At 44.4% G+C, this 23,739-nt stretch overlaps 1 protein-coding gene across 2 annotated transcripts in view; it reads left to right on the forward strand.

Annotated features, from left to right (window-relative positions):
• AR (androgen receptor) overlaps positions 1-23,739 on the forward strand; it is a 248,197-nt gene that overhangs the window by 207,360 nt on the left and 17,098 nt on the right. The window lies entirely within an intron of this gene.

The following is a 23,739-nucleotide window of genomic DNA, read 5'->3' on the forward strand; positions in this document are numbered from 1 at the left end:
AATCAATGGATACCACCTCCCAGGGTTTTCCCGGCGTGGGTAAGGGTTCCAGTAATCCTGCGGGGGCAGCCCTCTCCCCCTTTGCCCTTTGGCAGCGGTCGCAACCCCGTACATATTCCCGTACATCCTCCCTCACCCTGGGCCACCAGAACTGCCTGGTGACAAGCATCATGGTTTTGTGCTGTCCAAAGTGTCCAGCTGTGGGATTGTTGTGGAGTTGTTTGAGTACCTTCCCCCGTAGGGTCTCCCCCGGTACATACAGCGCCCCCTTATAGTACAGCACCCCTTCCTTCTCCTCAAACCCTCCCTGGGTTTCTCTTCCATCTCGGATTTCCCGGATTTTAGTTTGTGCAAACATGTCGTTTCTAGTGAGTCCGGCCAGTTCTCGTTTCCCCACCAAGATTCCCCCACACACCCACCGGTCCTCGGGGATCACGTGTCGTATCTCCGGCGGCCCCTCTCCTTCCCAGTACTCTGGCTTCCTGGAGAGCGCATCTGCTCTCACGTTTTCCTCCCCAGGTACGTATCGGATTTCGAAGGAAAACTTGGAGAACTCCTGTGCCCATCGAATCTGTCTCTGGTTGAGTATTCGTGCGGTCCTCCAGTATTCCAAGTTCTTGTGATCTGTACAAACCTGGATCTTGTGCTGCGCCCTATTAGAAGATGGCGCCATCGACGAAACGCCGCATAGATCGCAAGCAGTTCACGGTCATACACAGTATACCGTATTTTTCGCTCTATAACACGCAGATTTTTTCTCCTGAAAAGGAAGGGGAAATGTCTGTGCGTGTTATGGAGCGAATGTGTGGTCCCTGGAGCCGAAAAATCAGACAAAAATCAAATCGGGCTTCACGATTGCTGAAACGGAACAAAGAGCAGGGAAAGCCCCTCCCCTCCAGGCAAGCAGAGGGGAAAAGAGGAAGCAGCTGCTTTCCTGCATTCTGCCTCAGGGTCTTACTGCCCACCCGCTCTGTTTCGTTGCTGTGTTTGCTGAAACGGAACAAAGAGCAGGGAAAGCCCCTCCCCTCCAGGCAAGCAGAGGGGAAAAGAGGAAGTGGTTGCTTTCCTGCATTCTGCCTCAGGGTCTTACTGCCCACCCGCTCTGTTTCGTTGCTGTGTTTGCTGAAACGGAACAAAGAGCAGGGAAAGCCCCTCCCCTCCAGGCAAGCAGAGGGGAAAGCAGAGTGTCTGCTTTCCTCTCTGTGCTTCGGAGGGAACAATGTTTGTGAAGGGAAGAGAGATTACAGGTTCAGCTTAAAATTCTGATTTGACTTCCTGCTTTTTGTTTTTGGGGACACACAGCATTCAAATATGCTTTCTTCAATTTAAAAGGATGAAATCCTTAAACAGTGTTTTGCCTGTAAATTCATGCGATCTGGAAGATTACAGTGTCTGTACCTCTTAAGGGATGGCAAAGCTTAGGTTTCGCTGCTAAATAGTTCTTAATGCAGTTAAAATGCTTTCTTCTGTCAAGGCAATTAAAAAAAATAAATATCAGGCAGCCGGAAAACATGCAGATGGGGGAGAGAGAGAGAGAGAGAGAGAGAGAGAGCGCTGGCTGGCTTGTGTGGATTCCTCTTTCCAGGTACAACAAAGATAGTATTTATATCTTCCTGTTTTCTCCCAGTTGAGTCAAGTACACCCCTTGGTCTTGACTGAGACCCCAATCCACTGGAGCAGGATAGTCATTGTCTTTGAGATGACTTCCAGTCTGGCACTCCGGAGGCATGATGCCAGGGTTTATCACCCAGGTAGTGTAGTCGTTGGGTGTGTGGTCCTACTCTTCAGGGATTATGGCTGACCTTACCTATAGATCAAGCCCCTCCTCTGGTAGCCCTCCCTTCCCTGAGTAAGACAATGTTGAATTGATGAAAATCTACCACAATATTGATTTTATATGAATTTTTAAAGATACATCCCCCCACCCCGGATTCTGGTAACAGTATCTATTAACAGCATTTCCCAACAGTAGGGTAAAATACTACTTAAATGTAAAGGGATCCCTGACCGTTAGGTCCAGTCGCTGATGACTCTGGGGTTGCAGTTCTCATCTTGCTTTACTGGCTGTGTGAGCCAGCGTACAGCTTCTGGGTCATGTGACCAGCATGATTAAGCCGCTTCTGGCGAACCAGAGCAGTGCACGGAAATGCCGTTTACCTTCCTGCCGGAGCGATACCTATTTATCTACTTGCACTTTGACGTACTTTCGAACTGCTAGGTTGGCAGGAGCAACGGGAGCTCACGCCGTCACAGGGATTCAAACTGCCGACCTTCTGATTAGCAAGCCCTAGGCTCTGTGGTTTAGTCCACAGTGCCACCCGCATGAAATACTACTTAGGTTTGCCAGTTAGATGTTTACTAGGAAACAAGTTGTGCTGGGGGTTGGTGTTAGCTTGCTGGGGATTGTATCTGTAGCATCTTCAACCTCAGGGCCGAAAAGGTCGATGGGAGAAGCTGCAGGGGGAAATGTTGAATGGAATCATAGAATTATAGAGTTGGAAGGGTCTCCCAAGGGTCATCTAGTCCAACCCCCTGCATTACAGGAATTACAGCTAAAGAATATAAGACAGGGGGCTACACAATCTCTGCTCAGAAACCTCCATTGAAGGGAGAGTCCACCACTTTACAAGGGAGTCTGTTCCACTGTTGATCAGCTCTTAGTGTCAGAAAGTTCTTCCTGATGTTTAGTCAGAATCTTCTTTCTCGTAACTTGAATCTGTTAGTTTGGGTTAGTTTGGGTCCTACCCTCCACAGCAAGAAAAAAACAAGCTTGCTCCATCTTCCATAGGGCAGCCCTTCAGATAAGGGCAATCCATTCCAGCCAAGCCAGGAATGTAAATTCCTTCCTTTATTCTGGGTGTTCCTGAATTCAGTAATCTTTGGAGTTTACTACTGCTCATGATCAGATGGGTTTGGAGCATTATGTGCAAATTAACATGCTGTTTGATATATGGAGCTGATATAGAGACCAAGGGAGTAATCTGGAAGTCTCCTGTGCAAATCTCACTTCTTCTCTTAACTCTTTCAGGCAGGCTTCTCTCTCCCTCTCTTAACCTCAGACACACACACACACACACACACACACACACACCTCTCTGTGTTATAGAGATGTTAATGCTTGCCTACCTCACAGAGATGTTGTAAGGATGGCATTATGATAGCTCAGATTAAGCACCTTGAATGCTCTAAACCACTATATAAATCAGAGGTCAGCAAACTTTTTCAGCAGGGGGCCGGTCCACTGTCCCTCAGACCTTGTGGGGGCCGGACTATATTTTGGAAAAAAATAATGAACGAATTCCTATGCCCCACAAATAACCCAGAGATGCATTTTAAATAAAAGCGCACATTCTACTCATATAAAAGCACCAGGCAGGCCCCACAAAAACCCCGGAGATGTATTTTAAAGAAAAGGACACATTCTACTCATGTAAAAACACGCTGATTCCTGGACCGCCCGTGGGCCGGATTTAGAAAGCGATTGGGCCGGATCCGGCCCCCGGGCCTTAGTTTGACTACCCATGATATAAATGGTAAGTATTGAATTATGAGTCTGTGTGGTGGACTGGTTAGAGTGTCTAGGACATGAGATAAACCAGGGTTCAAATCCCTACTTAGCCATGAAGTGCCTTGGATGTGGCCTTGGAATGCCAGTCACTTCCTCTCAGCCCAACCTACCTCCCAAGTTGTTATGAGGAAAAAATGGGAAGGAGGAGAACTATGTATACCACCTTGAGCTGCTTGGCGGGCAAAGTGCTGTATAAATGCAATAAATCAAACCAATTGCAACAAGTGGTTTTATCATTCGAGGAGTTAGTTTGCAGACAGCCTGATGGGAAACATCAAGATGATCCAGCATGTAGATTGTTACTCATTGCCAGAATGCTTTGCCTCAGATGTGGACATCATTGCTACAGTAGATCCCAGGAAAGAATGTTCCTGGTTGCTGCCCAGCAATTGCTTGAAAGAAACCCTTGAAATTCTATATGACGAAGATTAGGCTATCAAAATCAAGGCAGTCAGAAGACAAGATATTTTGTCCGCTGGGATTTATGGCTGCTGGGTTGTGGGAACACACTGTGCACTATAGGAAATGGCAAAGAAGGAAGGTATTGTTTGCTGACTGGCCTGTCAGATGTTAAAAAGTATATTCTGCGTTATCACATGCAACTTGACATGCATGGCCTTTTAAATGGCAAGGCTATTTAAAGTTTATTGCAGGACACCTCGGCTGAATGATACTGTTTGTTTCATATTCTTTGTGGCCCCTAGAAAAAATGTTTCTTTGTGGTCTGTGGAACACTTGTGTACAGAAATGTGCATACATGTGCACATCTTCAAAACATTATTGCTTAAGACTTTAAACCAGTGTGGTTCCCCATCTTTTCTGCCACCCTCTTGATTACATAAACCTATGCCCAGCATTCCCTAATCTATCCCATTAAAAATATTATTTAGAAGAACAGTTTGCATGACCCACTAAGGAAGATTATAACACAATAAAATTCAAAACACTTAATTCACATTTATTTAAAAAGTAAACATAAGCAAAAAAAATTTTTTTTAATGATATTTATTGAAAATTTTTAAAATTACAAAAAAAGACAAAGCAGAGAAAGAAAAAAGAAAAAGAGAAAAAAGAGAAAAAGAAAACAAACCACATCCAACAATACAAATTCAAAAAGCAAAAATACACCACAAACAGATAAAAATAAAACCAACATACTCAAATCTTCAACTTTCATTACCTTCTTTCTTTGACCTCCTCCTCCTCCCTTTTTTTGTATCCCAGTTAATAATTATCGCAGCAAATCCTTTCCATATTTCATAATATTCTGTCATTACATTACCTTAATCTATTTTCATCTTATCTTATAAAAAACCTTAAAACTTAAATCTTATTTTTACCCACTTCTCATAACCATAATATTCTTGCCTAATTCTTTAAACATTTTTGCTAGAGCCAAGTAATTTCGTTCCAACATTTTTCTAACAGTCATCAATTTTATAAAACAATCCTAGTAATAAAAAAAAAAGAAATAGAAACAATCTCAATAGATTTTATTGCATTAGCCGTGTGGCCATAGCATGATATACATTAAAATAACAACATGAAATGGGGGTGGGGAGGTAAAGGTAGATATCTTCCTGGGCGAATACTTAAAAAAAGAGGGGGGGGAAGGGGGGGTTACTAAAGCGACAGGGGATTTAAAACATTGAGCGACAGATAGTACAGAAACAAACAAACAAAAAAAAAAACTGCTGAAGCTGGAGGAGGACCGTTAAAGGGTCCTTCAGCTCCTCAGATTTATCCTAACTCCATTGTCCTTGTACTATGGAACTTCGTTCGATTGTGCGGCGTATCGACTGCAGCTGTGGTGTTAAGGAAGAAGTTAGTGCCGCTTTCCTCTTCATCACACTAAGCAGGAAGTTAGCTGTCATCTCGGTAATCCAACAATCAGAATCCTGCAAAAGGAGGGACACTATCCAAGGCTGGATTGGGAGATGAAGCTTATTCACGAGGGGAGTTAAAAACCGAGATCTTTCATCTGTCCAGTTAGGACAGAAGAGCATTACATGTTCCATAGTCTCCAGGGCCGTGTCGTTACAGGTGCATGTTCTATTTGCGATGGGAACTCTGGAATAACGACCCGACAGAACTGCTGTAGGAAAACAGTTGAGACGGGCGCAGGTAAAGGCCCTTCGCTTAGCCTCCGAAGAAATTGTGAAGCAGTATAGAGGGATCCCTTCAGGGGGTGGAATAGCTAGGGCTAGGCCTGAACACGGCCCTCTTGCATAGGACGCTGTGTTAGAGAAGTCAAGTTGCTGTAGTTTCTTTTTAATTGGAGGTAGGGCCGCCGGGCTGATACACTCTAAGTTAAGAACAGTTTTACAATTCAAATTGAGAAGAGAGCGGAATTTGAGGTTAATTGTAGTTTTCCAAGGGGAATTATGAATATCTCTTAGGATCAGATTGGAAAAACCACCTCTAATTCGAGCATCCGATGCTAATAGGTGGAAGCTGTAGGAAATGGCTCGACTCCATGCTCGTTTAACAATTGAGGGCTGGGCGAACTCGAGTCGTAGGGCTGCACCTGAGACACATCTCGGGACGCCGGAAAGAGATCTCAGAAACATATGAAGTGGGCGGTCCAAGTTACCTGATATTGCTGTAGTCCATACTTCGCATCCATATAATAATTTAGGGACAACTTTGGCATTAAATATTTGAATTGCTGCTGGAAGGTGTTTGCCGCCCTTCTGGTGGTAAAATCGGACAATGGCGTTAGAGGTCGTGGTTGCAGCGAGAAAGGCAGATTGTAGATGGGTGGTCCAGGAGAGATTATAAGTGAAAATTAAGCCTAGATATTTAAAGGCTTTTACCTTTTCTAAGTAGCCACCTGTGATCTTAAGCGGCTCCAACTTGAGTTTGCGGGAACGAGTGAAGTGGAGGACTTTCGATTTTTTATAATTAATATTAAGAGCTCCCGCCTTACAATAGGCGATAAATGCATTAACTGCATTTGCTAGGTCCGCAGCTGTTCTGGATAAGATGACGGCATCATCAGCATAGAAAAGGGAAGCAACGGGGTGGCCTGCTAAGTGAGGAGGATACTTAGATGCTAGCTTCAAAGTGGAAATTGCATCATGAAGATAGAGATTAAACAGTAGAGGGGCCAAGAGACAACCTTGTCGGACGCCCTTGGCCGTTGGAAATGGAGTAGTGAGGGAGCCGTTGGGACCACTTCGGACGCGAGCTGTGGTGTTTGAATAAAGGGAAATAATTAGGGAGAGGAGGTGCGGATCAATTCCCAGATGGGCAAGTTTGGACCATAATCTCTGCCTAGGAATGGAATCAAAGGCGGCCTCCAGGTCCATGAAAGCGGCAAATAGGTGGCCTTGCCTTGGTGCAGTGTATTTACTGGCAAGGTGATAGAGAGTTAGACAGTGGTCCATGGTTGATGCTGACTTTCGGAAACCAATCTGTTCTAGCGGTAGAATGTTCCTCTCCTGGACCCATGAGAGAAGTTCCTCCAGTAAAACAGCGGCAAATATTTTCCCCGGGATGGATAATAAACTGATGGGGCGATAGTTCCTGGGGATGTTTGGCTGGCCGCCTTTGAAGATCGGAACTATTATAGCTTCTCTCCAGGAGTCGGGGATGTCTAGGGCGGAGGAGATGGCGGTGAATACAGGAGTCAGGTGTTTGCTCCACCAAAGAGGATCAGACAGGAAGAGGTCCAACGGGACCATGTCTGGGCCGGGGGCCTTATTCCTTCGCATTGACATTATGATGTTGAAAATGCGAGTTGAAGTAAAGTTTATTGATGAAGTGGGACTAAGAGAGCAGGAACAGAGGTCCGACGGGGATTGAAGGAGATCTGTAAGATGATTTGGAGAAGCGAAACTGGTTGAATAGTAGGCAATCCATTCATCAGCGGAAATCTGGGTAGCTGGATTGAATGGTGCCGAAGGTCTAACTAAGCGCCAGAAGGAGCGGGAGTCATGCCTCTCTACAGCCGAACGAAGAGTGGACCAAGCCTCAAGGATGTGCTGCTGTTTCTTGCAATGAATCATGTTTCTGTATGTCCTTTTAATATCTATGAGCTTTGCACGGGTTTGGGGGTCGTTGGAAAATTTGATGATTCTGACCATTTTCCTAATTCGCCTTCTTAGGGCTTTACATTCCTTGTCAAACCAAGGCGATTCAGAGAAGAGGCGTTGGTGAGTAGGCGAGGCGGTGGTTATGTAAGTTGTTGAGAAAGCATCAAGTACCGTATTTTTCGCTCTATAACACGCACCAGACCATAACACGCACGTAGTTTTTAGAGGAGGAAAACAAGAAAAAAAATATTCTAAATGAAACAGTGGGTGTATGATTTTTGTGGTTCATGCTGTGGCCGCAGACATGTGATCTGACAGTGAGTTTGGAGTAGCCCAATGCAAAAATCCTGAGGATCCATGTGGATCCATGCTTTGTAACCACGTTTTTGCACCATTGCAGCCCCAGGCAACAGTGGGTGCGTGATTTTTTTGGTACAGACTGTAGCCATGGACATGTAATGTGATCTGATGGTGAATTTGGGGTGACCCAATGCAAAAATCCTGAGGATCCATGTGGATCCGTGCTTTGTCACCACGTTTTAAATGGGGAGGGAAGGAAAGCAAAAGCCCCCACCCCGCCCACCCACCCAAGCCAGACAGGATATACGAAGTATGATTTCTTTTTTATTTACGGTATTTCTTTTTTGGCCACCTCTGTCACTGCAACCTTTGCTCTGTGCTTGCACACTTTTGGGCAATAGGGCATGTAACACACTTTTTTTCATCTGCCAAGATGTAGAAAATCAATTTTAATGTCCCTATATAAAATGCCTAGTGAAGCAGAAGGGTATTACATCAGCCACTGTATTAAGGCTAAACGTCTGAAGAACAGCTCTCTATGGGGGGGGGGGAGACTAAATTCCATTTTCAATCAATTGTTATTGTGGCAGCAATTATCAGTGTATAGCGCACAATGAGGAAAAGAACTTTAAAAAATATATATAAAAAACATTCTCACGTTATACTTCTTCAAAGAAGAGTATTAGGCTTTTAATGAAGGGGAGAGGAGAGATGCTGTAATCCTCCTGGCTCAGGAGATTCTGATTTACCAGCCGCGTGTAGAAAGTATAGATTAAGATATTTGATATACAGCATATAAATCCAGAGATTTCCATGTCTCACTCTGCAATCCAGCCTGCTGTTACTTACGAGCAGGGAAGCAGGGTTTCTCTTCCAAACAAGCATACTGTCTCCCTCCAGCAGTACATTGCTTGGAGAAGCTGTAATTTGGAGGGGGCCTGGGGGCAGGGCTCTCTGCTTTTGGAAAAGAAATGAGAAACCTACCATTGTAAAGCAAAAGTCCCCCCCCCCCCCAAGCCAGCCCTCTCTCTGTCTCTCTCTCCCACCTGCATGCTTTTGCTTTTCGGCTGCCTGCGAGTCCCTAGAGCACGGAGAGGAGGAAGTGGTGGGCTGGAGCCTGCACGCAGTGTGACTAGGAAAGAATTAGAAGGAAGGACTCGATCCTTTCCTTAACCCTCTGCTTGCCAGGAGGGCAGGGGATTCCCTGCTCTTTGTTGAGTTTGAGCAAACGCAGCAACAGAAGCGGGTGGGCAGTAAGACCCTGAGGCAGAATGCAGGAAAGCTTCCGCCTTCCCCCTTCCCTCCGCCCGCCCGATCTTATTTTTGCTTGATTTTTGCCTATTTTGCCCCTGCACTCCGGCAAGTGAGCTCCAGGGACCACACATTCGCTCAATAACACGCACAGACATTTCACCTTACTTTTTAGGAGAAAAAATCTGCGTGTTATAGAGCGAAATTTACGGTAATTTCCGGTATTGATCAGAGGGCAGGATTGGGTCAGAGGGAACTGCAGACATATCAAATGATTTTTGTATGTCCAGGGCAAGAGAGGAGCTGAGGCTTGTCCATTTCTTTGTTTTGTATACAGGGTGGCTTTGTACCGTGGTTCTATAGTTTGAGGGGACTGAAATTGGCTCTATTAGGTTTAACAATAGAGTCAGTGGAAGGTGGTCACCACCAAAATATTCAGCCACTTCCATTTTTGTAGAAATTGAGAATAGCTCCGGCGTCAGTAAAATGTAGTCGACAACACTGGTTCCCCGGGAAGTGATGCACGTTAATTGCTGCGAGGACAAGGGAGTAATGTTACCATTCGCGATGCAGAGATCGTTTTCCATGGCCAATTGGGCCATCAGCCTCCCCGACGCATTTGTTATAGGATCAAGAGAGCGTCTGTTTCCCCAGGGGGGCTGCAGGGGATTGTCCAGGAGTGCTGCGGGAGATACTATATCATCGTCATTGGGACCTATTCTTGCATTAAAGTCGCCTAAGAGGATTTGAGGAAGTCCTGGGTTAGTTGTTTGAAGATCATGGAGCCAAGACGAAAGTTCAGACCACCTTTCATTGCGGTCGAAATCATTAATTGCTGGGGGCAGATATACTGTAGTTATCAACCATGGGCTTTTGGTCTTTGGGAGATGGATCTTTATAGTGAGAAAGTAAGGGGAAGATTTAATTTCCTCGCAAACAGTGAGGGATAAGCTGGTTGAAATAAGACAGGCGAGGCCAACTTGGGGGCGACCCCTGTTGGTTAGTTTACGAGCACAGGAGCTAAAGGAGCAATAGTTTGGGAGAGCGATACTTTGTTGGGACCAGGTCTCTTGGAGGCACACAATGTCGAAAGAAGAGATGAAATTCATTGCTTCAGGATCCATTTGCTTTGTCGCCCAGCCGTTAACATTCCAGGAGACAATTTTAAGGCTCTGGGATGGGTTGGGTGCATCTTTCAAGGAAAGAACTGCTTTTGCTTGATTTGTGAGTGAGGGTTGAGTCTGTTCATATCTAATGATGTCGGATTTCCGCGGAGATAGGGAGCCGGCTGGTGTTTGTTTCTGGTCTAATCTTTGTCAATTATTTCCCAAGGTGCTTTTAGGGATTACTCTTTTATGAGCCGGCCCATTGCTCTCCATACATGGCAGACTAGCCAAGTGTTCTATAGTTTCGGCTGTTAACTGTTTAATACTGACATTAGTGGTCACCGGGCCTTTGAAGTGTGTTATCTCTTTCCGTAGGTATTTTTCCGGTACCTGATTGTGGCCTAACTCTGCCTCATCCAGGTACCTCAGCTTGTCCCAAGAGCCTGGTGAGTTCACCTTAGGGATGGTTCTCCTTATTGGAGGTGGTGTAGTGTTCTCTTCAGTGTGCTGGGCTTCCTTAATTGGGGGTAGGTTAATCTCAGCCATTGTCTGAAGGTAACATGGCCGACAGGCCGCTGGGTTTTGTTCTTGTATAGGGTTCAAATTAAAGGAAGTCTGGTCCTTTTTATGGGCGTCCACATTGATCTCCCCATTTATATCTCTCCCAGCCAGCTTAACTCTTAGCATATCCAATCTTTCTAATATTTCAGTCCGTATTGGGGATGGAAAATGGCAAAATTGCCTAATTAAGGTATTTTCCTCCACGGAGAAAAGATCCTCATCTTCATTCTCTTGAAATTGCAGGTCTTGCAGGTGGGCATCTTTCCTTTTTAGTTTTTGAAGCTCTTGTTTCTGGAGACCAGGTCGGGTTTTGGGAGGTTGTTTCTCCTTACTAGGGTTTGCGTGCTTAGCTTCCAGAAGGGGATTCAGTGGTGCCTTGTTTTCAAAAAATCTGAGAATTTTTATCTGGGCCTTTAGGAATATATATCTTGATCTGTAGATAAACTTGGCCAGGTTCTGGTCTCTAAATGTGATCATTGCTCTCACTGAACAACCATCATGATGCAAATAATCTACAGAAATAATGTCATATGGCTTTACTGCTCCTGGCAATATATCATTCAGAATGTTCAAAGAGCTCATTCTTCGATCTTTCCCTGTAAGGAAGCCCTTTGATTTTGGGAAGTTTGTAAATACCAATTTTTGGGGATTTAAAATCAGGTTCCAACATCTTGCCTGAGTAAAGGTTTGCCCATCTTGTATAGTGTTGTCATCGCGATTGGGCGTTGCATCGTCCCCCTTTCCCGATTTGCTAAGCGGTTTGCTGCCTTCATTATTAGGGACCACTTCTCCCCCAGAATCTGGCTCACTGAGTGAACTGTTACCAGAGCTCTGGGATTTTGCTTCCATCCTCCCATTTAGTTCTAAATTCTGGTTCAGAGATGCCACCTTAGCCATTAGCTTTGGCGTTGCCTTCTTTTTCCCCTTCCTGCCTTTCTCTTTTTTATCTCGTGCAGCAGATTTATTTGAGTCCAATGGGAGTAGATTAAATAATTTCTGCCATTGTTTATGTCGGCTTATCTTTATTTTCCTTGTTGTTTTAATGTTCTTAGTTTTCTTTTCCCGGGCTTTTGGTCTATTTTTTTGCAGTTTCTTGGTTGTTACTGCTTGTCTCATCTTCACTGGTTCATCTGGGTTATGCACAAGTTCATCTGGTTTATGTACTTGGGGTGCATCAGTTGCTGTTGTCTCTTTTGGTTGGGGAATAAAATTTTCCACAAGGGTCAGCAATAACCCATTTGTTATTGTCAAGTAATTTTTTATGTTGGAGAGGTCTGTATTTATATCTTGGAAGTGGGCCTCAAAATGGCCATCACTCAATTCAGTTTGAGTATATTTGGAAGTGGGCGCCTGGTCTTGGTGGCATGTTGTTAATTCTGCCGGGGGCCGCTGATTATAGGTGACAGAAATATTTTCCTCAAGTTTTTCAGCTAGAACTAGCTCTTGCGCCAGGCTTCTTGGGGGATTTATGTTTCCAGAGTTTTGTTGAAGCTCTTTGAAGTAATGTGACCGGTCAAGATAGGTAAGGGGGGGAGGAGTGACTTCATCAATAATTGGTTCAATTTGTTCACTCATGCATTCCTCCCTCTTGGGGAAGTAATTTATAATTTTACTTTGTCTCTTTCCAGGTCCCGGGGGGCTAAGTGGCGTATCTGGCAAAATACCCAACTCCTTACATATCTTTCTGGTGAGGACCATGTTGGGTAGTTGTCTTCCTATTAGAAAGCCAGTTGTCCCCCAGTGTTTCTGCCTAATTAGCAGGGCCAATGGATGAATAGAGGTGTATCTGCAGCTTTCTCCTGCTTAGCTCATCAGCGAGCACTGATTCTCATTATGTTTCTTTGGTGGAGCTGGAAGAGGGAGGAAGGGAGGAAGGTTTGAGAGCTCTTCCGTCAGCTCCCAGTGTCCTTTTACTGATAAAAGCTGATAGAAGCTGGGGGTTAATTGATATAAGGTGAAGGATGGTAATTATTTTCCAAGCCGAGCCTCTTTATCAGCCTGATTTGCTGAAGACGGTCTTACTCACTCAGATGGAACTCAGACGGGACTCGTAGAGGACTTGCTTCAACCCTTTTTTCGGTGTTTCCGATCACCCACCTTGAGTTTTTCCCTTTCCAGTGACGGGGGTCCCTTCACGGCAGGGGAGTCAGGCCAGACCTCTTCCCTTCCCCACTCACTCGTTTCAGAAGATTACTCAGCTCCACAGCAGTAAATGCACAGCGGGGGTGCGGCAAGGCAGCAAGGCTGAAGCTCGAAGCAGGTGATAAAACAATAAGGCAATAAAAGCCCAGAGGGGTTAAAAAAAAACTACTTAGAACTACTTAAAACTTAGTCTAAAACAATAAAACAATAAAAGCCCAGCGGGGGTTAAAATAACTACTTAAAACTACTTAAAACTACTTAAGACTTAATCTAAAATCCAATCCAATCTTCATCCAGCGTCCCTTCCTCCTGGTCCCGGGTTTTGTCAGTCCTTTTTATCCCATCGATCTAGCGCATTAACCTGGTAACCTTATATCCGAGGCCCTTAAGTCCCTTCCATGTCCCTTCCGCAGCTCTTCTTCATATTCACCTTTCACTCGTGGGAACTCCAGCTTGGTAATGTTTTTGACCCTTTTCAACAAATCAGCCCCTTTTCCATAGTCCAGACTAAACTCCATGTAGTATTTAAAAACATGTTTCAGAATCCCTCCAAAATTGAGAGCCCTCACAGCTCCAAACATCTCACGGCCCATTGCCAGACTCAGAAAGTCCAAACATCCCTGCATAGGGGGGTCTATCCAACCCCCCATTTCCAAATCAGTCCAAACTTTATCTTTCCTAATCTGGCTTTTTCCAAGTTCATTTGTCAAATCCAAAAGCTCATGTTCCTGCTGGGCCGCAGCTCCCTCCATCTCTGGCGCCCAAGATTCTGCACCATCCTCTTCTCTCATCTGTTCTGTCAGGGCACACTCCTGATTTAATTCCTGGGTGGGCTCCCTATAGTTTCCCACTGCCTGTTCAAAAATTCTGACCGCATTAGTCATCAAATCCGTCTTCTCAGTTAACTGTTCCAGTAGAGCATTTATTTTACAAAGAGCACACAACAGAGCTTCTGAATACATTGTCCTACAAGGTCACAAGCCTTTTCCCATGATTGTAATCTGTGACAGCTGCAAGCTCCCTGGAATTAGTTACAGTTTCCCAGTCTCCCTCTAGGGGGAAAACTTCTAATTGTTCTTGCAACAAAGTTTCTTTTTTGAGATATTTTGTCAATATTTGTTCCTTTAAAATGCGAAAGGAAACAGTGGAATCACTATGTTTCTCTTCTTTTAGCTATCTGTCAAAAACGTTTGTCTCTGGTCAATGAGCTTCAAACGTCAGTCCTGACACCCCGCTCCAGGATCAGGACGGTGGAAAGTTACTTTACTTTAAACTCACTTCTGCAGGTTTAAACAGTCCGAAAAAGATCCCCCTTCTTCTCCTGCTGCCGAAGGGGGGTTCAAGGATTTTAAATGATGAAAGCCGATCCTTTAGAAGCGATTTTCTGACCTCTAGTTTACGTTGTCTTTGCTTTATTCTGTCTACAAAGAAACGGAAGGCTGACTTCCTGTTTAGACCTTCCCGTTTCAGTACCAAATTGAAGTAAATTTTTAAATCCAATTCCTTTCTGCTCGCAAATCCTTATTTAAAGTCCAATTTGTTCAAAGTTTAAGTACTCACGGGTGCTTATTTTAGAAGCCAAATTGTCCCAGGAAAAAGGCAGCGCTCTCCGGCAACGGCTATGCGGCTTCGCTCCACAGAAATAGCAGTTGACTCACAGCACCGCGCCGCTTCCCCCTCTTCGCTTCGGAGCCCGTTAGTGGGTTCCTTTGCGGGTTGGGGGGGCGCTAAGGGTGCCCGCCGAGTCCCATGGTCACAGGCTTCATCCGCCTGTGATTTTTAAAAGGGTCCCCGCTTCGCCGTAGCGGAAAAGACCCATTTCGCGCGGAGCTAGTCCCTCCAGTTCAGAGGGAGTCCGCCATTGCCGATGGCGCCACCCCGGAAGTCTTTGAACTGACTTCCAGTCTGGCACTCCGGAGGCATGCTGCCAGGGTTTATCACCCAGGTAGTGTGATCATTGGGTGTGTGGTCCTACTCTTCAGGGATTATGGCTGACCTTACCTATAGATCAAGCCCCTCCTCTGGTAGCCCTCCCTTCCCTGAGTAAGACAATGTTGAATTGATGAAAATCTACCACAATATTGATTTTATATGAATTTTTAAAGATACATCCCCCCACCCCGGATTCTGGTAACAGTATCTATTAACAGCATTTCCCAACAGTAGGGTAAAATACTACTTAAACGTAAAGGGACCCCTGACCATTAGGTCCAGTCGCTGATGACTCTGGGGTTGCAGTTCTCATCTTGCTTTACTGGCTGTGTGAGCCAGCGTACAGCTTCTGGGTCATGTGACCAGCATGATTAAGCCGCTTCTGGCGAACCAGAGCAGTGCACGGAAATGCCGTTTACCTTCCTGCCGGAGCGATACCTATTTATCTACTTGCACTTTGACGTGCTTTCGAACTGCTAGGTTGGCAGGAGCAATGGGAACTCACGCCGTCACAGGGATTCAAACTGCCGACCTTCTGATTAGCAAGCCCTAGGCTCTGTGGTTTAGCCCACAAAATTCAAAACACTTAATTCACATTTATTTAAAAAGTAAACATAAGCAAAAATAAATACATGTTCTGATCTAATCTTGTAGTAAAATAAATGCAGCGAAGAATATTGCATGAAAAATATTTTTACACATAAGGATGAAGGAGATTTGTTGCATAAAATATTTATATATAACTACTTTCCAGACATGTCACATCCTTCACCTACCACAGATGTACAGTAACTCATTTATAAGGAAATAAATTATTACCAATAATTGACTATGTTGTGACACCTCAGAATTGTAAATGCAAACAAACACAACCAAAGAAGATAGCTCTGAAAGTGATAAAATCAGCAAAGCTTTAAAAATGTTTCGCTCTAGCCTGTAGCCTGCTCAATCATAAATACAGTGGTACCTCTGGTTACATACGCTTTAGGTTACAGATACTTCAGGTTACAGACTCTGCTAACACAGAAATAGTTAAGAACTTTGCTTCAGGATGAGAACAGAAATCATGCAGCGGCGGTGTGGCAGCAGGCCCCATTAGCTAAAGTGGTACCTCAGCTTAAGAACAGTTTCAGGTTAAGAATGGACTTCCAGAACAAATTAAGTTCTTAACCCAAAGTACCACTGTACAAGATCAGCATGCTCAAAGGGGTTTACCTCCAGACCTCTGCTGCTGCCCCCTTACTTCTTAGTGGGGACACTAATTCCACTCCTCTGGGGGCGCTACCACCCACTTTGGGAACCACTGTTCCAAATGTACATTGAAGCTTAGAATTGTGGAGTTGGGAGGGACCCCGAGGGTCATTTAATCCAACCCTGTGCAATGCAGGAATCTCAACTGCAGGTGCTTAAATTGAGCAGCTTAAGTTATGAAATAAAATACTTCAACGTGCATATAAAGACAGTTGGCTAAAGAGTTGACTGAAGAAGTTTAAATCTAGAATGAGGAGAGCTGCAACTACTAAGGCAATAGCTAGTGAAATTATGCTGTGGGGGGGGGGCTTTTGGGCTTTGGATGTGCCTGTGACTTATTTCAGTCTAGGTAAATTTCAAATGGCATAATCCTCAGCCACCTTTCCACTTGAGCAAAGCAAAGCAAAGTTTGCAGCTTGCTTAGCCAGGACATACTGAAAGATTCTTGACATAAGATGGCCTACTCAATGCGTTGAATAAGATTCACGCATATGTTGAAGTCTGGAGAAATCTGCTCAAAATAGTCTATTATGTGTATTGTGCGCCTTGCTGGATTCTGCAATATAAATAGAAAATTAACATGTGTAATACTAATAATAGTAGACACAACTAACAGAACTATGTGCTTCAAGCTGCTTAGCCTGCTATGCTTCCTCTGAATTCTTTCTCTCCTACCAGATTACCTATATGAATCTATGTATACATGCATATAGGACTGGCCCACACATGAGGGAACCATCTCAGACAGCAGGATCTACAGCAGCAGCAGGTGCTGCCTCTAAGGAATGCATTGCCTGCTGCTGAGGTAGCAGCAACGACTGTAGCATGTTCCTTGGAGGCAAGATCTGCCTCCTCCTTGACAGCCGCCGCCTCTAGAGCTGCCTTTTGGTGAATAGGAGGCACTGCTAGTCTCCTCCCACCCTAGGGAAGAAATGGTGGGGACTGCCCTCTAGGGTCTTTTGTGCTCTGCACCTGCCTGGCATGATTCAGAGCAGGCCCCTTCCCCACACACACGACCAGGAGTGCCAACTTGAACATAATCAGTCACAAGATGCAATGCATGCACACCATTTGAATGGCATTGCCCATTAATTTTGGAGGGCCCGGCCTCCTCAAATATTTTATTGGGAGAACTGAAGGTACCTCAGCCCCTAAGAGTTGGCTCATATGCACACAGTGGCCTTTGATTCCTACTTCAACCATTGGGTATGGTTGATTTGATTTCTCCCCACTTTGTTGCCAATGTAGATCTTCACTGATCCCGTTTTCCCTGGCAAGGAGGGGCACCATATTGTGGTTTGTCTCGGGTGCCAAAATGTCATGAGCCAACCCTATATGTATGTATGTGTCAAGGAGGGGGTCACTTTCCCAAGTCCTCCCTCCAAGCTACTCATCAATCACACGCAGACACCGAACGGATTACCAGGCTTTATTGGCTTCTTCTCTGGCACCAGCTACAGGACATCAAACAGCTAGTCTAAAACACGGCATGTTCTCTCCCTCACCCGGCAGGGTGGATTTGATTTAAATCAAATCGATTTAAATCACAATTTAAATCACTCGTCAACAAGACATGATTTAAATCACTTTTTTACAGAAAGACTCATTCTTGCTGGTATAATCTTAATATTTACAACCAGATGAAGGTTTTATTTTTGGAATTATAAATTTTCAGAGTAGTTTCTACAGTTACATCAAAAATTATTGATTTGGTTATACTATTAGAAATACATAGACCAATAATTATGAAATTATTGTGAGGTTTAATAAGTTAACTGTTTATATTTGGACAACTTTTCTGCTGTACTTTATTGGAAGGAGAAAAATAAGAATTTCCTTAATAACAATGTAAACAATTTATTTAACTAAAACAATAACATGATAGCATATCTATCCATGTTTGTTAACTGATGTGGTTAAACAATTTTTTTAAAAAAAAACTTAGACTGAGTTTTAGCACGCATTATAGGTTTTCTCCTCCAGGGAGAGAATATTGTGATAAATCTCAGGCTATACACACAGATGTAATGGAATCTCAGAGGGGCTATGTCTTTCAGCAGCCCTGGCTTTGGAGAGGCTGGCCTTTTTCTAGAGGGGTGGAGAGAGATACAGTTGGTAGGCCTAGACTGGAACAGGCTTGCAGAAAGAACAGGCTGAAGAAAAACAGGCTGGTGAAAAGCTGGAAAAGGGGAACCAAGGATTGGAGCAGGGAATTTCAGGGATTCCTGCTGCAGGACTGAAGTTCCATGTAGAGGCTTTATTGTTTGGACAATGTCAAGCAAGCCCTGGGAAGAAGGGCTGGAACCAGTGAACTCTTATTACTTGTCTGGCAAGCACTTCAAAGTCTTGCCAAGGACTTACAGCCCAGTTACTATATCCACCACCACCACCACCACCCCTTTGGATTTGCTTCTACATTCAGGTGCCTGTTCTGCACAGTTAAGTGTTAGTGCAGTTGTTGGAACTCGGTGGGATTGGGAAGAGGTTGCCAGCCCTGAAGTGCCATCAGCACTTGCCTCAAGTCTGAGTTGCACAGACATGCAACTGACTTGCACAATTATTACATAAAGATCCCAAGACTCACAAGGTTGCACTTTCATTTTCACTGCTTCACACCTAGCTACTTGTGCAGATCTATTCCACTCCAAACAATGTATTCATTGAACCTCTTGGAACTTAGCATTTAAGAGGTAAGAGGTTGATTCTGTGTATATAAATTTGCAAAGGAACAATGGGATTAAGGTTTTTCCCTCAACTCTATATGTTTATTTTATAACATTTTTCCTGTGAAGTAAAGGCATGCTATCTCTGCAGACACAAAATTATTCTTTTGAGAACTGCAAAAACAAGCATCTGTGATCATATCTTCTTGTTAGAAAAATTGCCCCAAATAATCTTACAGAAACCTCTGGAAGAGCATGACATTGAATGGATTAATGGAATTCATTTACCAAAAAATTTAAACACTGCAAATAAAGCCTCATGCTACATAATTAAAAACAAATCCTTATTCTGGTGAGTGGGAGGTGCCACTATAGATTGTTCACTTGGTCTCTCTCCCTCCTCCCACAGAGCTTCCTCAGACTGCACCACATGCACTTGTGCTGTTCTTGAGACGCAACCTGTCCACCATTCTCTGTCTTGTAGCAAGCTACAGTCTTTCTTAAGATGCCCTGGCTGTTTGCAAAAGAAACACAGGCCACTCTGAGACGAGACTCTGAAACTTTCCAGCCTAGGGGTTTTCCTGTTATTATCAAAGTCACTGTTTTTCCACTTCACCCCTTCATAAGTTGACTTTCCAGAACTTTGCCGGCGATTCAGTTTCATGTTTTTCACCAGTACCGCAGCATCTTTGGCAGTTTTAGGGTTCCGGTCCTGCACAAGTACTCGAAGATTTTCAGGCAGTACACAATAAAATTGTTCTAAAAGTACTAGTTATTTCAAATAATTAAAAGTACTTACTCCAGCAGCCCCAAGCCAATGCGCCATGTCCGAGTCAGTGTATTCACAGCAACAAGAATATAAATTTGCGCCCCACCCTTATCCACTTTTAAAAAGCTTGACGGTAGGTCTCCGCTGAAACAGCAAATTGTTGCAAAGCTAAAGTTTTAAAATTATCATAGTCATTAAAACTGAATGGTGACAGCTTTCCCATTACATCTGCCAATTTACCAGTTAACAAGGAGCACAGAATTCTCATCCAGTGGCTCACAGGAACAAAGTCTTCACATGTAGCTTCAAAGAATGCAAAATATGCGACTAAATCCTGTTCTTCAGTATATGGAGGAAACATACACTTGTCCCAATAAACGCAATTACCACCCCATGTCGGAGCCAGCCGTTACAAATGGCGAAGTTTAGCATAAAATAAAGACACAGAGAGCCAGCAATATTTTCATGATGGTAGGAGCAGCTCCTTTCGAACTTCCCTCTCCTCCTCCTGCTTCTTTTATTATCCTTTGTCTCTCTCCAGCCGCATGGCTGTTTGCCAGTGTCTCACGTTACCTCATCCGGTCAAGGCTTTTATTGCCCCCTTCACCATATAGGGTCAATCACTGCCCAGAGGAAACACAACTGCATTTAAGTCAATACATTCCAATACATTGTAAAGCTCAGAGTGCTGGTCAGCCGAGGTCAGGGGGCACCCTGCAATATTACAAGCCTTTACCGTGGCTTTATGACTCCCACATGCCCTCTTTCTTTATTTTATATCAGAGTCAATACGTGATAAGCGACTCTTTGACACCGGAAGCGGGCCGTGGACTGGAGAACCATGCAGTACATATAGAGATTAAAGAAGGAATACATTGGATACAGCAACACAAAATAATGCAAATAACTACTATAATGATCACTAAAATCAATAAATGTTGAAGCCAACTTCCATCCGGAAGCCAAGAATATAAGAATTATGATTCCAAGCTGCATGGTAGGCTTCCTGTAAGAGAACAAGAGCTATTAAAAGTGAAATTCAATGTATATTTGCAGTTTGGATATATGCCCCATGATTCTTGCCCCTCCTTAATTTGAAAATAAATGGGGGCAGGCTCATGGAGGGTCAATTGTACTGGAGGCCAAAAAGTTTGCTTAGGGGATATAATATTAGTAAATTGAAAAGATCCACTGACAGGCACACCATGAAGCATTATGCCTGAATGACTGGCATACACACCCAACATTTAGAAGCATGCAATAAACTGGCAAACATAATCATATCTTGTACAAAAATATCATCTCTCCATATCTTATGATAATTTTCTCCCCTAAAAGTCTTATTCAACAATGCTGTTCTTCTAGTTCGAAAGTGGCTGAGCCGTGGATACTGCCAGCCAGAGTAGGATTCTGACGACAGCTGCTTGCCAGCCGATGAGGTGAAATATGGTGGTTTCAACTGGACTCGTCGTCTGCTTCTCTTCCTTGTATAACGGTGCAGCAAAGGATGGCAAGGCAAATGGTTAGGAAGGCAAACACTGCCAGATGCAGCTCGTGTGCAGCACCTCTAGGTGGCGCATGCAGAAAGGTTTCAATGCTTCACCCACAAAATGTTGACAAGGTGTAGGGGAGTTCCGCATGCCTTGAGGCAGGAAAACCCACTGATATCGCTGGGTGGGCTGCGAATTGTTATATACTGGCAATGTAGAAGCAAACCGTTCCCTGTCTGCTGGAGCCAGTGGGATGAAGATGGTTCAATGTGGCCGAAAGTCAATTGTTAAGAAATAAGCTGGTCAGAGATAGCTGGTGCCGCTGCTGTGGATTTTTCTTTTGGTAGAGGCCACTGTTCTACCCCCACTGGGGTATCGGTGATCCTGGTTTGCCACACTGGAAACAAGTTGTATCGGTGGCTACAGGCTGGTTTTCATTTAGCGCTGCTGCCAGCAGATAAGCCTTGTGGGTGGCTGTATCTACAGACTGACAAATGCGAAGCATGGCTGCTGTGTCTGTGGCAGGATTGTGTATTATCGGTCGCAATGCAAGTTTACAATCCTCATTGGCATTTTCAAAGGCCAATTGTTTGATAATTATTTGTTTGGCTTCAGGATTTTCAATTTGGCGACTCACTGCTGTAAGCAGCCTGTCCATAAAGGAAGAATATGATTCTCTTGCCTGATTGAACCCCACCTTGATTGAATACTGGTGGGTTCTGGGATTTTTCTCATTGTTTGTTTAGCAGCAAGAGCAGTGTCCCTCAATAAGATTTGCAGCAGTGTGGCTTGCACTGAAGCTTGAGCGAAGGGACCACGCCCCAACATGGCATCTAAGACGTCTGCGAGGGTAACATTTGGATTATTTCCTCTGACTTGTTGTAACAAGGCTGGAGCATAAGCACGGCAGGCAGTTTCCCATTCGTGGGCAAACAAAACACCAGCTGATGGGGGCAACACTGTATGGGCCAAAAGCTTGATGTCCTCTGGAACCAATAGCTGGGCTAATGTGGCTTCTAAAAGCGCCTGCGTATATAGGGCTTGGAGTCCATTGGCCTTTACTGACTGTTGCAGCTCTTTCAAAATCTTAAAGTCAAAAGGTTGGTGTTGGGCTTGGGTGCCTGCTGGGGCACCAGCAGGGGGCACAATAACAGGGAATGCCATAGTATCCTGAATTAAGGAAGAGGCAAGGACTGCACGTTGAAAAGGTTCTGGTTCTGGTTCTGCCGCTGAAAGATTAGGATCATTGCCAGCCAGACCACGGTATTTTTGCAGGATTGGGTCCTCTGGTGAGGAACTGTAGTCCGGAGGTTTGGGGTCTGGAGCTGCTGGCAAAGCAAGTATTGGAACAGATTCTAACACAGCAGGCTGAATTAAAGAAGCTGAAGGTTGTGTTGGCAATGCAGCCATGGAGATATTTTTTGGTGATAAAGAGTCCATGGCGTAACGAACCTTGCACCATGCATTTAGAATCCGAACACCTATGCTGGGGTGCCCATGAAAATGTTCCCCAATCTTGTCCCAAAGTTTTAATTCCCAAGTCCCATCTGCAGAAAACCAGGGGGAATGCTCTTCGATGGCCAGAATGAGCTGTATCAAATCACCCTCCAGAACTTCCAATTCGTTGGAGGAAAGGAGAAATTTTAAGTCTTTTAAAAATTTCTGTTGGGGAGCAGACAAAGAGCTGCCCATTTTTCTAAAATCAATATAAAAGAGAAGGGATCGAACTCACCGGGATCTTTTTTAAGATGAATAGCGCTTGAAGCCCTTGCCGGGCGTGGTAAGCCGATGATATCCTTTGCTAGGATCGAAAAACCTCACACGGTCTCCTTTTAAAATCCTCTTAGTCTGCCTCAGACTGTTTCCTTTAAGTTGCCTCACACGGTTTTCTTTTAAACTCCTCTTAGTCCTCAGACGTATTCTTTTATTCAGCCTCACACGGGGCACCACTTGTCGGAGCCAGCCGTTACAAATGGCGAAGTTTAGCATAAAATAAAGACACAGAGAGCCAGCAATATTTTCATGATGGTAGGAGCAGCTCCTTTCGAACTTCCCTCTCCTCCTCCTGCTTCTTTTATTATCCTTTGTCTCTCTCCAGCCGCATGGCTGTTTGCCAGTGTCTCACGTTACCTCATCCGGTCAAGGCTTTTATTGCCCCCTTCACCATATAGGGTCAATCACTGCCCAGAGGAAACACAACTGCATTTAAGTCAATACATTCCAATACATTGTAAAGCTCAGAGTGCTGGTCAGCCGAGGTCAGGGGGCACCCTGCAATATTACAAGCCTTTACCGTGGCTTTATGACTCCCACAACCCCACCTCCGAAAGATCTTTCTGGAGAGTAGTTTCTCTCGCTCCAAACCATAGCTGTCAACTTTTCCCTTTTCTTGTGAGGAATTCTATTCAGAATAAGGGAATTTCCCCCTTAAAAAAGGGAAACATTGACAGCTATGCTCCAAACCACTGTAGGTCTCGACACCCGACCATATTCCTTCTTTACGTCTCCACCCATCGCGTCCATTATCTAGCTGGCTTCCTTCCCACTTCTCACCAAACAGACAAGCACACTCTTCTGCCATTTTCCCTGCAACTGATGAACACTTTCCCCCATCTAAACAGACACTTGCCATTCGCACTCAAGGTGCTGAAGCTCCAAAACTCCTGTTG

The sequence above is a fragment of the Podarcis pityusensis genome, assembly GCF_964106645.2.
Source record: "Podarcis pityusensis genome assembly, chromosome: Z".
NCBI lineage: Eukaryota > Metazoa > Chordata > Lepidosauria > Squamata > Lacertidae > Podarcis > Podarcis pityusensis.